The 18066-nt window shown below is 44.5% G+C and overlaps 1 long non-coding RNA gene across 1 annotated transcript in view; it reads left to right on the top strand.

Moving 5' to 3' along the window:
- LOC144767012 (uncharacterized) overlaps window positions 1–16456 on the top strand; it is a 75332-nt gene extending 58876 nt beyond the window's left edge. Inside the window, exons 2-3 of the long non-coding RNA XR_013598022.1 lie at window positions 14332–14648; window positions 15860–16456. This is a non-coding gene — a long non-coding RNA (uncharacterized LOC144767012). The remainder of the gene's footprint in view (window positions 1–14331; window positions 14649–15859) is intronic.
- The last annotated feature ends 1610 nt before the right edge of the window (window positions 16457–18066 follow it).

Genomic DNA, 18066 nt, shown 5'->3' with positions numbered 1-18066 from the left:
TGCGTACCAGAGTCCCAGTGGTTCACAACACTGGGCCCCATACACATAAATTAATAGCTTTGTCATTTACAATGCCAATAGTTATAACTTTCGCAAATGTGACACCTATAGCATTTGTAATGCAACATGTTTTGTCCACCTAGTGACACAAGACCATTGCTGAAGAATTCTCCGGCTCCAGGCTAGCGCCTTGGGATATAAGAACAGTGATGATTCTGCAGTAAGATAGAAGTAGTCTTCAGAATATTACAAAGATGTATGTTTCAATGGCATATGTTTGTTAGAAGAAACCGAGCTGTGTCCATCCTGAAATCATTTGGTGTTACAACCCCTCTCCTGGCTGACTGGATGTTATTGGCTACAAATCAAGTCACACTCTGGCGCTCTGCCTCATTGTATTGCTGAACGCATTCAGAATACAACAGAACGTATTTTAAAATATAGGAAGACTGCTGAAAACTATAAATGAGTGCAACCGCCGCTCTCTTACGGTTTTTCTACAAATAATATTAAGAAACGATTCATTATGCTATATTTTACGAACTCGTATTTGTTGCATGGCACGAACTAGAAGGATACTTTTCTTATAATGTTTTTAATGAGCAGAGAAGCCTGCACGTGTGGTACCAGCAATGGGTGCAGTGCCAGGCCTCTCTTGTGTAAGCGGCTGCGTGTCCTTCCCCGTCCCTGTGCAAAGCAGCAGTTGTATATCGCTGCTCGCGGCTCGGGACACTTTGATTAATCACCCCTCTCACGTCTAAGCGTTGCTGTTGCTCCCGGCGACCACAGTTTGGCCTCAGGAAACTGGAGGGTGTGAGGGCAGGCAGGGTAATTTAAGACCTGCACGGTGCGCATGAGCACTGCAGGAACAGCGTTAGACACCCTTTAATCTCCGATGCAGCTGTGGCGGGCAGGGAGAAAGAAAGGCTTGGGGGGGGGGAGGAGGATAGACAGACAGCAGGCTCTGGGCATGGGAGACTGCTTGACAATCTCGCACTGCACCTCTACCCCTAGCACACTGAGATTGAGTAATGTACACGAGACTCATTAGGAGCAGAAAAGTGCGCTCTATCACTACTTTAAAATGGGTTCATATTGAACTGAAGAGGGTGAATATCTGCGATCAAATTTGGATACACAATGAAACTTTTTACACATGTATGAATTCTTCAATTCACTCTTCGTCCTCCATTAGCAATGTGCTAGCAATACAAAAGAGTTTTTAATTATACAGATAAAACAGTTTCGCTTGTAGCTTCCTGCAAAACAAGCAAAAATAAAAGGAGACACGGCCTGAAAGTAAACTGAAAGTAAGGCCGGCCGGCCGTGAATAATTAGGGGATGAGCGCACGCTGAGAAGCTGCCTTTGATGTGGTAATGCGAGGCAGGCAGGCAGGCGGCTGGTGGCATTGTGCATGCGCTTTTTAGGGCTTGCGCAATGACCTAAAAAGCACATGCACTTCAAGGAATCGCCAGTGGAATCGTGCTTAGTTAAACCCTGGATAAGCCTCTATAGAGCTTCGCCAGCTATGCGCATCAGCAGGCGAGCCCTAAAAATAGGATGTGGAAGGACGCCCGGGTGAAGGGAATTTTTATTGAGGGGGTTACTTTGGAGGATGACACGATAAAGAAGACCTCGTGTAAAATAACCAAAAGTAAACACATACCTAAACTGAAAGATAAAGGCAATCATGAACGCCAAGTAAGTGTAGTGTCGTGGAATGTGTGTGGGCTTGCTAACAAAGTTCAAGAACCAGCGTGGGGGGAGTTTGTTAACAACATCGACATATTATGTGTTCAGGAAACCTGGGTACTTACTGAACTACGCATAGATGGATTTAAGACTTTCCACGTCCCTGCTGTGCCCTCGAGCTATGGTAGGCACAAAGGGGGACTATGTGTGTATGTGTCTAATCGCCTAGACACTAGTAGTAGCTTTGGAAGATCAATTTCACCTTACTTTCAGATGGTTAACATTCCTCTGAATTCCAGCGACATGTTAATAGTGATTAATTTCTATAATAATATCAAGAACTCTAATTTCAGGGAAGAATTATCAAAATTGACAAAAGAATTAGGGGAGGTAAAACCCACGAAAGGGAAAGATCTAATATGGGTCTGGGTAGGTGGTTTTAACGTAAACTTATGCACTAGTGAAACATGCGGTTTCCAGGAATATGGGGAGGGGGATCATGCGGATAGTAGTCACTTCCAACATAATGATAAAGGGGAAATATTAAATGGCATTATGGCCAAGTTTGATTTGGGCTTTGCAAACAGGCTTTGCTTCCCCAAGGTTAAGTTCACTTCTACCTTTTTGGCGAGGGGACTTCACTCAACTATTGACTTTATCATCCTGCAGAATATATTTGGTGGCCGGGTGGTAAACTACGAGACCCTCACTATCGGTTTGAGCGACCACCTACCGCTAAAAATCCTTGTTAGTGCCCCAGGATCTAAAACTGTAACAATAACTGAGACCCTGGCATGGTCGCAAAATCTAGCTGTAGCACGGCAAAATGGCATTGCCCTAAAATGGAGTATGGTAGACCCAGTAAAAACCCTTCAGGAAATTGTGGAAGGTGCTCTTCCCTCATTCTTGGTGTGTTTAGGGGAAAAGTCCTCAAACGATGAAATCTTGGAGGCATTTAGCAACATTACTACCACCATACAGGGTGTCTTGACAGGACACGCTCTAAAAAAAGTAATAGTTCTACGGGCTGGTTTGACACTCAATGCACTAAGACACATAAGGCCCTCAAATTGGCTTTGAGTGAAACAATAAGGGACCATGTTGCAATTAGGTTACTTAGAAAGGCTTACAATTTAGCGAGGCACCAACGAAAGAAGGCAATCAAAGAAAAAGCATGGCAAGACCTAGTGGAAGCTGCGGAGAGCAGAGATGCAAAATTATTCTGGCAGGTAGTTAATCTACCGTTCCTAAATAGTAAAGTGGCAGCAAGGATGGAAATAGCCATCGACGAAAAAACTTGGGTGGATTGTATATTGTAACACCCAAGAGGACTCTCAATCAGTAAGTAATCATTGCCCAATCCCAATTGAGTTCAACTTAGATGAGGTACTATTGGCAATAAATTCCACCCAGAAGAATAAAGCCCCGGGACCAGATGGGATCCCTAGTGATCTCTATAAGATGAATACTGACCTATGGGCACCAGTCTGTTTGCGGGTTCTGGGTGCTTGTTGCTCAAAAGGTTTTATTAAAACATGGGCAGAATCATTAATAATCCCAATATATAAAAAGGGAGATAGGGAAAGCCCATCAAACTACAGACCCATATCTCTGTTAGACTCATTAATGAAAATCGCAGGCAGAGTGGTTTTGACTAAACTACAGTCATGGGCAGAGGAAAATGACATTTTAACACCCGTACAATACGGGTTCAGGGCCCGGATGGGCACAGTCGAACAAGTCTTAAACTTTGTCCTGCTACAAGGGAAGTACACCAGAGCAAAAGAGGGCTGTCTTTATGCAATCTTTGTCGATCTCTCCTCTGCATTTGATTGTGTAATACATACCAAGCTCTGGGAAACACTAGAGGAGATGAACGTGGACCCAGCTATTGTTCTCTTTTTGAGACAATTATATTCAAATGCGACCGCCAAAGTTAGGTTTGGACTGGGGGGGGAATGTACCGGGTCTTTCCGCATACAAAAGGGGGTGAGGCAAGGCTGCGTGCTGGCCCCATTCCTTTTTTCACTATATACCAACAGTCTAGAGAAGGAATTAGGAGCCTGCAATATTGATTCACCAAAGTTTGGGAGTAGGCAGATTTTCTCACTTTTTTATGCGGACGATGCCGTGTTAATGGCTAGAACGAAGGTCGGAGCTCAAAGGGCCTTAACCAAATATGTAGACTACATGGAAGTAAGGGGCCTTAAACTCAATGCTAAAAAGTCCTTCGTGATGCGCTGTGGTAAAAGTGGAGCCAGATTTAACCAACTTGATGTAGCAGGACTCCAAGTACAAGCCACTAAAACATTTCCATACCTAGGGGTCACAATTGAGGCATCCGGGGCTTGGGTTTCCGAGGTGAAAAATAGAACTCTAGCCTTCAAGCGATCCATTGCGGCCATAAAACACTTTGCAAGCAAATTGGGCAAAAAACAACCTGAAATTATGCTCAACATATATGTGGCAAAATGCAGAAGCATCGCACTGTATGGAGCAGGCATATGGGGGTACCAAGATGTAACATCGCTCCAAATTGTAGAAAATAACTTTTTAAGATATCTTCTGGCCTTCCCGAAGAGCATATCGGTCTACAATTGCCATGCGGAATTGGGAGTGGAACATTTGACAGATTTGATTAGAATTCAGCCAATTCTGCTCTGGCGCAGAGTATGGGCGACACCAGAATTGGGCCTAAACCGAGGATTAATCAGCGACGCTATGGCCCTAGACAATGCAAAACGTATTAAATGGCTGGAGTACGTTAGGAGAGTTCTAATAGACATTGATAGGCCAGAATGGTACAACAACCCCGAATCAATTGGGGAAATCCCGAAAAAAGCACTGAAAAAACTATGCATGGAGCACTTTAATATACTAAGGTTTGGAAGTGAAGTCGGCAAAAAAATCTGTGCTTGACCACCAGCTGTTGCTGACTACCCATAAAATACAACCTTACCTAAACCTTGTGACTTTGGGGTTTGAACGTTTTATCCTCACTAGATTTAGGTTCAATATTTTTCACCATATACTTTCATTCCCAATCAAAAACGACTGGAGCATAACTCTGGCTGTCTGCCCATGCGACAAGGTGTCTTCCCAGACCACTTTCCACCTGGTTTTGTTTTGCAAATTGTACAATAAAGAACGCTCCAGATGGATAAAACAATATCTGAGAGGTGGGGCCTGGCGGCAGTGTAGGCCTGCGTATTTGAACTTGCAACTACTGGGAAACCCTCTATGCATAATGACTATGACAATGTTTTTAAAAAGTGTACTGAAACGACGGAGCTCATTATGAACTATTAATTATTCGATTGAATCACTCTAATGGATTTAATACTTTTTTTAAATGGATATATCTTTTGTATGAATTGCTTTTATGATTTTTAACATGTTTATTTATTTATTTATTTATTTCGGCCAACGGCCATAAAAGACACACATAAATACATTCATTAACTCATACATTTAGAACATAATACATGTGTAAGATCAATTAAAACAATAATTACAGTAATAAGGTGTAAAGTTAATTCTCACCAATTAAATCAAGGACATAGTTCATTCAGCAGGCAAATACAGTTTTAACAGCAGAATTCACTATTTAAAATCTATCCATCTTCAAAGTACCTGTCCCATTTTCTTTCGGACAATAAAAACTGAATGAAGAAACCTACTGATACTGAATACGATAAACTGTGCAGTATTAGTTTTTAGGATCCTGTATGCTATATAACAAGATCTAGTGCCTAAAAGAGCACACATTGGTTTGAGCCATTTTTTTCGAGCTTTCTGGTATGCTTTGCATATGAATAACATATGCACCTCATTCTCCTTACATATATCTGAGCACATAGGGCATCTCTCACTTATATTATTGGGACAATCCAGTTTTTTATTTGTCCAACGCTCAGTATTAGATTTCAGCATGAGGTTCCCATACCTGAACTTCAGGAAGAGAGTCTTAGCAAGGGGAGGCTCTATTTCGTCCAAAAACGATTCAAAACATGGTTCAGTTTTAAAGGTTAAAAAATGATTGGTTAGGGTGCCGGTTCTACTATCATGAATATATCGGTCATTCATGAAACACCAGTATGCTCTTTTTACTGTATTTTTGGCAAGAGCTGGTAGATTCTCTGGGTTTTCCCAGAAGGAACTCAACCCCAGATTGTTAAACCATTTTTTAACATGCCCGAACCACCGAATGGAATTGAAGGAGTCCAGATTCAATACTTCTTGGAGACCATTTCTGTAATCTACCAGTTCCGGAGTGGACCAAATCCTAATCCAGAACATTAACGGTCTTATAATAACTAGGTGGTCGGTTCGTTTAAAGTTCAAATCGAGATGGAGAGGTATTAGAGGTGTGCTGGTTGGGACCTTTACAATCGATCTCATAAATTTGTTATCGAGCCCTTGGAAACTCTCCCTGGCCCAAGGACCCCATATCTCAGCCCCATATAAAGCTGCGGATTGAATTTTAAATTTAAAAAGTTCAAGTACGGGAGTTACACTTTTACTTGTACTAGCATTCAATCTACAAATTATAGGTTTTGCATTATGGGCATATGACACCTTACTTTTTTCGATTTGCGCTTTCCATGTCAACTTTGAGTCAAGTACCACCCCCAAATAAGTAAAATTCTCTACAGTACCTAAAGTTTCCCCATTCAGGGTCAGGTTCCCTCTATCCGGTCTAATAGGATTTAAAGCCATACATTTTGTTTTGTCAATATTTATTTCTAGCCCTTTAGTCTCACAGTAACTGCTGAAGGAGTTTAAGAGTGCCTGGAGGCCCTTCTTGGTTTGGGATATTAAGATGGTATCATCCGCGAAGAGCAACGCAGGCACTCTCTCTCCATTCAGTTGTGGTGAATCGTTATTGCAAGTATTGAGATAATCAGGCACATCATTAACAAAAATAGAAAATAGAGTTGGGGCCAGGACGCATCCCTGTCGGACACCACGCTTGATCGGGATATCACGCGTCAGTTCACCTTTCGGACCCCATCTGATATTTGCGTGATTTCTAGCATGCAATTCAATAATGTGGACCAAAAGGCTTTCTGGCAGACCGGCTATGTTTAATGATCTCCATAGCAGATTGCGAGGAACAAGGTCGAATGCCGCCCTCAAATCGATAAAGGCTACATACAGGTGTCCTTTCCGAATGTAAACATACTTCCAAATCAGACAACAAAATCTAAAGACCTGGTCTATCGTGCTGGTCTTAGACCTGAAGCCTGCCTGAAATTTGGAAAGTATGGCCGAGTCCTCCAACCAGTCATTTATCCTGAAAAGCAGATGCTTGGCATAAAGTTTTTGCAGAGTGTCCATTAAACTAATAGGTCTGTAATTAGAGGGAACAGACCTTATTCCCTTTTTAAAAATGGGAACAACTTCTGCTGCACGCCAACTATCAGGAAAACTACAATTAATGGACAGAGCATTAAACAAACGATTAATATAGGGTGCCCAAACTTCAGGTACATGTTTATAGAGGTCACCCGATATTTTGTCTGGCCCAGGGGCTTTGTTATGTTTAAGTTCATTGATTGCCCTATATGTTTCTTCCAAAGTAAAATCAAGACACACAGGTAGTGGTAGTGGACATTGGAGCTCCTCTTCCTTACCGTCATCATATGGTTTATACAAATTGGAAAAGTGCGTCACCCATGTCATTTCATCAATGAACGAGTCCCTCACAGGTCTACCGGCATGGCCCCCATTTGCAACCAACCTCCAAAAGCCAACATTATCATTAAGTTTTGCAGCAGACAACATATCAGCCCAAATTGACTCTTCCCATGTTTTCTGTGCTACCCTTTGGACTCGCTTGTACTCCTCCCTAGCGAGTCTAACATCATCTTGGGTTTTGTTTTTAATCGCATAAAGGAGGTTCCTCTTAGCCAATTTACAAGCATGGTCATACCAAAGTTTCCCATGGCATCCCACGCGTACATTTTGCTGATTCATCTTGGGCAGTTTGGACATATGAACTCTCAATTCATCAAAGAAACCTTTGTGTAACTCAACAAAATGATCACAGTTATCAGTAGATAAAGATTGTCCTACTAGAGGTGAAAAAATGGTGTTAAACAATGAATAAACTGCAGCCAAGGTCTTACCCTCCCTTAAAAGATGTGGCCATTTTAAAGCACGTCTGTTGTTATTAATTATGTGTGCCTGCTCACATTGGACATCAGTAACCACCTCACATGTTGCCAGGTCGTAAGTGTCTCTAATTATGTGCGGATCAATAAAAAGTTCCAGGGGAAAGTGATCACTCTCTACCCTCGATGATACTTTAAAATCAATCATAAAATGCCAAATAGTCAAAGAAACAAGAATAAAATCTAATCTACTGTTCGATTTCCCAAAGGTAGGTTGTTTTATAAGATCTGACGAAAGGCGACCATTGCACGCTCTGAGGCCATGATCAACTGTTAGCCTCAATAATTGAACCGCCAGAGTGCTACACGGGACATAATTCACGGTGTCAAGCTGGGGGATGTTATATGCTTGGTCTTCTTCTTGAAGAACATCGGAAATCCCAAGGATCGGTTCAAAGTTGCAATTTAGATCGCCCCCTAATATTACAGGGATTTCTCCCACCACCCTCTTTAAAAAGGTATCCAGAATTTCCAAAGTGGGCGAAGCTTTGGAATACCCTATCGGTCTATTATAGACATTAATAATGTAGTATTCACCCCCTTCAGTTGATGTAATTTTTAAGGCCAAAATGTCGGGGGTTCCTGTATCTATGACATCAACTCTTATGGCTAAAGTAATTTTAAGCCATATGATCAATCCCCCACATGGCCTTCCCCTAGCGGACTGAGTGGCCTTAATGCCAAAAGTTTTGTATCCCATCCTGTGTGGAATATCCAGTGCCCAAGTTTCTTGCAATAGGCAGAAGTCGCTGGTGTCGACATAATCTGCCCATTCTGGGTCTCTCAGATTTTTGCCTACTCCGGCGATATTCCATGACAGGAAAAGCAAATGTGGGGTTGACTCTGTACCGGGGGAATCAGATTCAACATTAGGAACCGATGGTACCAAGGGGGGGGCTACACTATCTTGCTGTGGATCGTCTAACCTTAATTCTGCGTCCAAAATCAGTACCCTGGATAAAGAACTAGTCTTATCAACTGTACATTCCTCAACATTATCAGTTTGTGCTAGTGTCGGAGTTGAATAGCTTTCCATATGTCCATGATTGGAGTCGGACATTATAAAAGGACTTACAAGAGGCCCTGCCATAAAAGTTGCAGAGACCATTAGTTCTACATTGGGCGTTGGATGCCTTATAAGTCAGTCTACCTCCTCAAGGCTACCAAACCTATTCTGGGTGGGTAGGCCATTCCAGCACATAAAGGAATCTTGGTAATTAGAGGAATAAGTCCTCCAAGGATGACGCTGTACCAGTGACCATCCATCATTCAAAGGTTTTTTAGGGGGTGGAGGGTAGAAAAAGGACAAGAGTCTAGGGATAACATAAGAACCTTCCCCGTTGGGACAGGAACATATGTAGCGTGCTGTATGTGGGTCCTCAAAGGTCACCACTACACAATCTCCAACCACAGATTTCTTTGTAGGGCCCACCCAAGGAACACGTCGAACCATCAGCACCCTGCTTTTTCTTCCGTTAGGAATTGCACGGTTCATATTGAGCCAGTGCATTGTCTTGTTCCTCAGGGACCAATGGTTCTCGTGGTGATCATTTTCAAGCTCAGAAACACCCGTCAAAACAACCACATAGTCATTAGCCTCTGGGGGAAGATCAATATAACCCCCTCTAAAATTGGTCTTTACAGAGGTACCCCGGGAGTGCTGTTGACGAGAGTCTGTGGGCCGTGGTTTTGAAGAAGGGACTACATTAGAATTTGTAGTGGGTATAATACAAGAAGACCGGGGGGGGACAGCAGGTTTAGATGCAACAGTTTGATTCACACCCACTGTACGTGGTTTCGGAACTGGACGTTCCAGTGATGTTACAGGTAGAGGAATAGAAGAGGACACCTGTGAGATCGAATCCTCGACCCCAATGCCCTGATTTTCTAGGCTTCTCAAGCCAAGAGTAGCCAAGGCTATAATACTTTTCTCCATCTCCAACAGACTGTTTTCGATGGATGAGAGTCTATGAGCAAGAGGGGAGAGTAGTTTCTTAAGTGTTTCCCAAACTATGCCTATGAATTCCCCGTCCTTCCCTTCCTTGCCTTCCTGGCCCTCAGCAATTAGGCCCCCCTCTTGGGGTATATTAATGGTTTGGACGGGTTCTGACATCCCCTTAGCACCTTCTAGTTGTATCTGTTCCTTAGGAATAATCCCTCCAATTGTTTTTGGACTTTGTATAGGGGGCAATTTTGGTTTCTGTCCGGCTCTTGCCCTTTTCCCATAGTAGGTATACCGGGGGATCTTTTTCCTCTGCGGGAAAGTACCCAAATTTAGATTAGTTCTAGATGAGTTAAAAATTACGGGGTCAGGGAAATTAGAGCTAATGACCTGCGTATCAGCAAGGGGTTTTACAGATGCTGGAATAGAAAAGTTAAAAGAAACATTTTTCACAGGAGACGATACAGATGAAATAATATCACCGGCATCTTCAGTTAGCTCTACAGCCTGTGGAGCAAGCTGTAGAGTTGGAACCTGGTGGACCTCTGCCTGCAAAACTAGTGACTTAAAAGTGGCAGGTCGCTCCGGGGTAACAGCAGTGGCGATAGACCCCAGAGAAGATTTTTTTGAGGTAGTAATTACCTCCGATAATCTTCTAGCAGCTGCCAACTCAAGGGAAACACGAGTCTGTAATTTGGAAATTTCCTCATCAATGGCCAGGTTAGTACGAGTGATGAAGTCATCCATAGGGCCACTGATTGAAGTGTTTCCCTTGCCAGTTTTACTACGGGTTATCCTAACTGACATGTTTATTAACAATAACAACCTAAAAACCTAACCTGATAAAAACCTTCTATAAATTATAAAAGTTCCTAGCAGCTCCACCCACAGTTTGGCCTTTTCCAGATGGGCGAAAGAGAGTAAGCCAGTCCAGTCCTCGGCCGTCCTCGAACGGCCTCAAACGGCCCAGTCTTTGCCCTGTCTTCGCCCGGGCTGCGTCCCGCGCTGCGGGAGGCGGATGATGTAATATAGGGGGCGTGGGGGGCGGGCCAGCAGGGAGAGCGGACCGGAAGCTCTCCGTCGGTCTAGCAGGGACTTCTGGGAAATGAAGTCCCTGCACGCTCGCAGCCCCGCTGACGCCTCGCGCCCACAGCCGCCTTACCGCCACACAAAGATGCTCAGCTGGTCCGGTGTCCGCAGCCTGTGAAGCGGCACCCGCGAAGCGGGTGCGGCGAAGAGTGGGCTTAAAAGCGCTGGTCAGGAAGTGAGGTGAGGTAAACTCCGCTGTGCTCTGCCTTGACAATTAAAAGCTGCCGCTGTAAAAATAATGTCCCAAGTGTTGGCGGTTGGGAACTCCTCTTTAAGCACCTCGTGGGGGGGGCGGGGGGCGGGCCAGCAGGGAGAGCGGACCGGAAGCTCTCCGTCGGTCTAGCAGGGACTTCTGGGAAATGAAGTCCCTGCACGCTCGCAGCCCCGCTGACGCCTCGCGCCCACAGCCGCCTTACCGCCACACAAAGATGCTCAGCTGGTCCGGTGTCCGCAGCCTGTGAAGCGGCACCCGCGAAGCGGCACCCGCGAAGCGGGTGCGGCGAAGAGTGGGCTTAAAAGCGCTGGTCAGGAAGTGAGGTGAGGTAAACTCCGCTGTGCTCTGCCTTGACAATTAAAAGCTGCCGCTGTAAAAATAATGTCCCAAGTGTTGGCGGTTGGGAACTCCTCTTTAAGCACCTCGTGGGGGGGGCGGGGGGCGGGCCAGCAGGGAGAGCGGACCGGAAGCTCTCCGTCGGTCTAGCAGGGACTTCTGGGAAATGAAGTCCCTGCACGCTCGCAGCCCCGCTGACGCCTCGCGCCCACAGCCGCCTTACCGCCACACAAAGATGCTCAGCTGGTCCGGTGTCCGCAGCCTGTGAAGCGGCACCCGCGAAGCGGGTGCGGCGAAGAGTGGGCTTAAAAGCGCTGGTCAGAAAGTGAGGTGAGGTAAACTCCGCTGTGCTCTGCCTTGACAATTAAAAGCTGCCGCTGTAAAAATAATGTCCCAAGTGTTGGCGGTTGGGAACTCCTCTTTAAGCACCTCGTGGGGGGGGCGGGGGGCGGGCCAGCAGGGAGAGCGGACCGGAAGCTCTCCGTCGGTCTAGCAGGGACTTCTGGGAAATGAAGTCCCTGCACGCTCGCAGCCCCGCTGACGCCTCGCGCCCACAGCCGCCTTACCGCCACACAAAGATGCTCAGCTGGTCCGGTGTCCGCAGCCTGTGAAGCGGCACCCGCGAAGCGGGTGCGGCGAAGAGTGGGCTTAAAAGCGCTGGTCAGGAAGTGAGGTGAGGTAAACTCCGCTGTGCTCTGCCTTGACAATTAAAAGCTGCCGCTGTAAAAATAATGTCCCAAGTGTTGGCGGTTGGGAACTCCTCTTTAAGCACCTCGTGGGGGGGGCGGGGGGCGGGCCAGCAGGGAGAGCGGACCGGAAGCTCTCCGTCGGTCTAGCAGGGACTTCTGGGAAATGAAGTCCCTGCACGCTCGCAGCCCCGCTGACGCCTCGCGCCCACAGCCGCCTTACCGCCACACAAAGATGCTCAGCTGGTCCGGTGTCCGCAGCCTGTGAAGCGGCACCCGCGAAGCGGGTGCGGCGAAGAGTGGGCTTAAAAGCGCTGGTCAGGAAGTGAGGTGAGGTAAACTCCGCTGTGCTCTGCCTTGACAATTAAAAGCTGCCGCGCTTGGAGTTAAAAAAGTCTGTTAACCGCTACACTCTTTCTCCTCCGCTGTTCATTGGCGTCTGTGCTCTCGATAACTATATTAGCGGATTTTAGTGAGAAACCTAAAGCCCCGTACGTACCGTCCGCTGCCACATGTGAAAATCGAATAAAGCTTTGAAACTTGAACTTGACATAACGCATGCAGTCCAAATACAGGCATGGCTACTTCCACCCAAACCAAAACGTCACAACGATTTCTTGGAAAATCGGCTTAAGCAGTCAGGGACCTCCCTTTGCTTGAATATTGATATGTCCAAGAACTCATGGACTTTACAAAGAACTACTATTCCCTTTGGGTTCTTTCCTGATGTTATCATGCCCGACTTTACATCAAACTAGGCACCTTCAAGGTATAAATATGCCCTCACTTGCTCTAGCAAGACACAGTTGTTTGGAGCAGCTCGACTATCTACTTGCCCGACGATGCTCGCTACAGCAAGTGCCGCAGGAAGCCAACCCTCCAGCTGACGCACTGATCGAGAGGCTGCATTTCTCTCGGCGAGAATCCAGCTCCAGTGTTTCCAAGCTCCCCTCGCAGCGTTTTGGGAAATCGAGTCCCGAGACCGAGATACCATTACGATTGTCGCAGTTCACTTTACTTGCATGAGAAAGAAGACTGTTCAATAAATCCTTTCATTGAAAACGCTTGTCTCTCTATTTCTCTGCACCTCTGTTGAAACAAAGCATGCATGATTGACTGAGTAAAATATTTATCTATTGTTTCCATTACTCTGAAGACATGTTTATTCTTGGGGAAACAAATTTGTAATGTTCATGCGGTTGTCAAAAACGAATCCCTTCTTGTGTATTCGAGTAAGTTTCTAGTGACCTCTGAGCTAGCTGGCACTCACTATTAAGTTTAGTATATTCGATAGAGACCTAGTTGACCTCAGTCTACATCAAATCCATAGGATATATTATTCCAATGCGCAGAGCCTATTGGGAATTTAGGAACTACACAACAGCTCTGTGGTCTTATAACTCCAGCCCACTTTCCAAAGAAGCCCAATTCTTTCAATGGTGCAAAGTACTTTCTCATTACACCTCCTACTTGCCTTGCAGTAACACATACAGATAGTTACCTTGTGTATAATTGCTGATGTCTTGTTCTCCTGTGTACCACCCCCCAGGGCGATTGATCAATTGGTGCTCTGACATGACAAAGCTACAGGAGGATTTCATCTGACCTAGGGGGGCGATCAATTGTCTAGCAACCAATAGGTTGCATTTAACATGGCATTGAAATGGATAGCAGAGTAGTTCGGACACCCAGCTATAGACTAAGATGTTGAGATGAAAGAAACTAGGGTTTTATTTGACTTATACATTTGTTATAAGGTATGGTTGATAATATTATTTAGTTCTCTACAGGTTAACTGATAGGGATGTGCTAAAATGAAGATGTTAGAAATTCTATTATTCCCATTACCTGTAGCATAAACCTTCCTTCTTAACTTATCAGATGACTTAATTGCTATTGGTGTACCATAAACTAAAAAATTGCAGTGAGAATGTTACGCTGTCACTTGGATGGCCATGAGATCATTTTATCTACGTCTTAATATAGGTAGCAAATAAGGCATTGGATTGAGACAAGTATGCTAGGTTGGAAATAAAATGATTTGAATTTTAATGAGCTGTGGATTTTCACAATATTCTAGAATTCAAAGTACTAATTATTAATGCTTTATAAAAATCTATTTTTTGTTGTGTTGCATTGTTTTGGAAATATTCAAGTTCTAATATTTTACTAACAGTGGACTTTTCCATCTGCAGAATATATAATATATTAAATGACCAGCAGAGGCACTGTGCAGAAGAAAGTTTCTCTGCATTGCTGAGACAAAAAAATCTGGTTCACTAGCCTTCCATCTGCAGAATATGTTGAATTACTGGAAGAGTGTGTTGCAGAAGTGAATTTCTCTGCGTTGCTGAGACCAAAAAAAAAAAACTCGTTCACCAGCCTTCCATCTGCTGAATATATTAAATGACCGGAAGGGGCAGTGTTGCAGAAGGGAATTTCTCTGCGTTGCTGAGACCCAAGGAAAAAAAGTTGTTCATCAGCCTTCTTCATACATTTATCAATTTATATGGTAAGTCAACCTCCCATTTAATCCTTTTTCTTGTCATTAGAAGAAGTTCATAGCATCTGACGGCTCTCCATACCTGTTATTGGGGTCTGCCACATAATTATAATTTGTCAAGATGGTAGCAATGTGGAGAATGCTATGAGTGTCATCATAGTTTATCAATGACTTTGACTTTCTAAAAGGCTGCCAAACCCTCCTTTAGATACTTTTGCTAGCAATATTTCATCAGTGAAAATTACTGTCTTTGAGGCTAGAATGAGTTTTCTTAGGTTAGAGCGATTGACTCACTTTCACATAGGGGGAATCTCTTTTAACCTGTTTCCCTGCACTCTGTATGTGTGACTCTGATACTCAAGATGTATTTCTGTTTAGGATGCTCTGTGGTCTTATAACCCCAGCCCAATTTCAAAAGAAGCCCAATTCTTTCAATTGTGTAAAGTATTTTCCTATTACACCTCCTACTTGCCTTGCAGTAACAAATACAGATAGTTACCTTGCGCATAAATGCCTTTTATCTTGTTCTCCTGTGCAATCATCCCCCACGGTGATTGGTCAAGTGGTGCTCTGACATGATAAAGCTACAAGAGGATGTCATCTGACCTGAGGGGCAATCAATTATCTAGCAACCAATAGGTTCCATTTATCACGGCATTGACATGGATAGAAGAGTAGACAGGATGCCCGGCTGAAGACTAAGATGTTGAGATGAAAGAAACAAGGGCTTTATTAGACTTATACATTTGTTCTAAGGTGTGGTTGATAATATTATTTGGTTCTCTACAGGTTAACTGATAGGAATGTGCTAAAATAAAGATGTTAGAATTTTTATTATTCCCATTACCTGTAGCATAAACCTTCCTCCCTCAACTTATCAGATGACTTAATTGCTATTGGTGTACCATAACCTAAAAAATTGCAGTGGGAATGGTAAGCTGTCACTTGGATGGCCATGAGATCTTTTTATCTACGTCCTAATATAGGTGCTAGAGTTGTGTCGAGAGTGCTAGCAAATAAGGCATTGGATTGAGAGAAGTATGCTAGGTTGGAAATAAAATATATATGAATTTTTATAGAGCTGTGGATTTTCACAAGATTATAGAATTCAAAGTACTAATTTTTAATGCTTTATAAACCTCTATTTTTTGTTATGTTGCATTGTTTTGGAAATATTCAAGTTCTAATAATCTACTAACAGTGGTCTTTTCTATTTGCAGAATATATTGAATGGCCAACAGAGGCACTGTGCAGAAGAAAATTTCTCTGCATTGCTGAGACAAAAAGAACCTGGTTCACCAGCCTTCCATCTGCAGAATGTTGAATTACTGCAGAGTCAGTGTTGCAGAAGAGAATTTCTCTGCGTGGCTGAGACAAAAAAACCTGGTTCACCAGCCTTCCATCTGCAGAATATATTGAATGACCGGAAGAGGTAGTGTTGCAGAAGGGAATTTCTCTGCGTTGCGGAGACCAATAAAAAAACTTGTTCACCAGCCTTCCATCTGCAGAATGTGTTGAATTACCGGCAGAGGGAGTGTTGCACAAGGTAATTTCTCTGCATTGCTGAGACCAACAAAAAGATTGTTCACCAGCCTTCCATCTACAGAATGTGTTGAATTACCAGCAGAGGCAGTGTTGCAGAAGGGAATTTCTCTGCATTTCTGAGACCAAAAAAAAACTCGTTCACCAGCCTTCCATCTGCACAATATATTGAATGACTGGAAGAGGCAGTGTTGCAGAAGGGAATTTCTCTGCGTTGCTGAGACCCAAGGGAAAAAAGCTGTTCATCAGCCTTCTTCATTACTTTATCAATTTATATGCGAGCAGGGTCAGAGGTCGCTCCTACGCCACTGCGTGGCCTCCTTAAGAGGGGAATAGGGAGGGAGGAGCAGCTGGGAGGCGGGAGCGGGGTGGCCAATGGGGAGCAGGGGGGCACGGCCGCAGCGGCGGAAAGGAGTGGGAAACAGCGGGAAAACAGACGGGCGGCAGGGAGCAGGCACGAGGCAGCTGGCGGCCATGTGGTGGCGAGGGGAGGGAGCTGCCTGCGAGCAGGGTCAGAGGTCATGGCAGTGTTGCAGAAGAGAATTTCTCTGCGTTGCTGAGTCAAAAAAAAACTGGTTCACCAGCCTTCCATCTGCAGAATATATTGAATTACCGGCAGAGGCTGTGTTGCAGAAGTGAATTTCTCTGCGTTGGTGAGACCAAATAAAAACTTGTTCACCAGCCTTCCATCGGCACAATATATTGAATGACCGGAAGAGGCAGTGTTGCCGAAAATAATTTCTCTGCTTAACTGGGACCGAAAAAAAAGAAAAAAAACTCGTTCACCAGCTTTCCATCAGCAGAATATGTTGAATTACCGCAGAGGCAGAGTTGCTGAAGAGAATTTCTCTGCGTTGCTGAGACTAAAAAAACCTGGTTCACCAGCCTTCCATCTGCAGAATATATTGAATAACCGGAAGAGGCAGTGTTGCAGAAGAGAATTTCTCTGCGTTGCTGAGACTAAAAAAACCTGGTTCACCAGCCTTCCATCTGCAGAATATATTGAATAACCGGAAGAGGCAGTGTTGCAGAAGGGAATTTCTCTGCGTTGCTGAGACCCAAGGAAAAAAGCCGTTCATCAGCCTTCTTAATTACTTTATCAATTTATATTCGAGCAGGTTCAGCGGTCGCTCCTACGCCACTGCGCGGCCTCCTTAAGAGGGGAATAGGGAGGGAGGAGCAACTGGGAGGTGGGAGCGGGGTGGCCAATGGGGAGCAGGGGGGGCAGGGCCGCAGCGGTGGGAAGGAGCGTGAAACAGCGGGAAAACAGGCAGGCGACGGGGAGCAGGCACGAGGCAGCTGGCGGCCGTGTGGTGACATGGGGAGCGACCTGCCTGCGAGCAGGGTTAGAGGTCGTGGCAGTGTTGCAGAAGAGAATTTCTCTGCATTGCGGAGTAAAAAAAAACCTGGTTCACCAGCCTTCCATCTGCAGAATATATTGAATTACCGGCAGAGTGTGTTGCAGAAGTGAATTTCTCTGCGTTGCTGAGACCAAATAAAAACTTGTTCACCAGCCTTCCATCGGCACAATATATTGAATGACCGGAAGAGGCAGTGTTGCAGAAAAGAATTTCTCTGCTTTACTGAGACCAAAAAAAAGAAAAAAAATCGTTCACCAGCAGAATATGTTGAATTACCGCAGAGGCAGTGTTGCAGGAGAGAATTTCTCTGCGTTGCTGAGACAAAAAAAACCTGGTTCACCAGCCTTCCATCTGCAGAATATATTGACTGACCGGAAGAGGCAGTGTTGCAAAAGAGAATTTCTCTGCGTTGCTGAGACCCAAGGAAAAAAAGCTGTTCATCAGCCTTCTTCATTACTTTCTCAATTTATATGGTAAGTCAAACTCCCATTTAATCCCTTTTCTTGTCAGTAAATGAAGTTCAG

The sequence above is a fragment of the Lissotriton helveticus genome, chromosome 7 (genome assembly GCF_964261635.1).
Source record: "Lissotriton helveticus chromosome 7, aLisHel1.1, whole genome shotgun sequence".
NCBI classification, from domain to species: domain Eukaryota; kingdom Metazoa; phylum Chordata; class Amphibia; order Caudata; family Salamandridae; genus Lissotriton; species Lissotriton helveticus.
The sequence above is the reverse complement of the archived record's forward strand: the minus strand, read 5'-3'. Positions and strand labels throughout refer to the sequence as shown.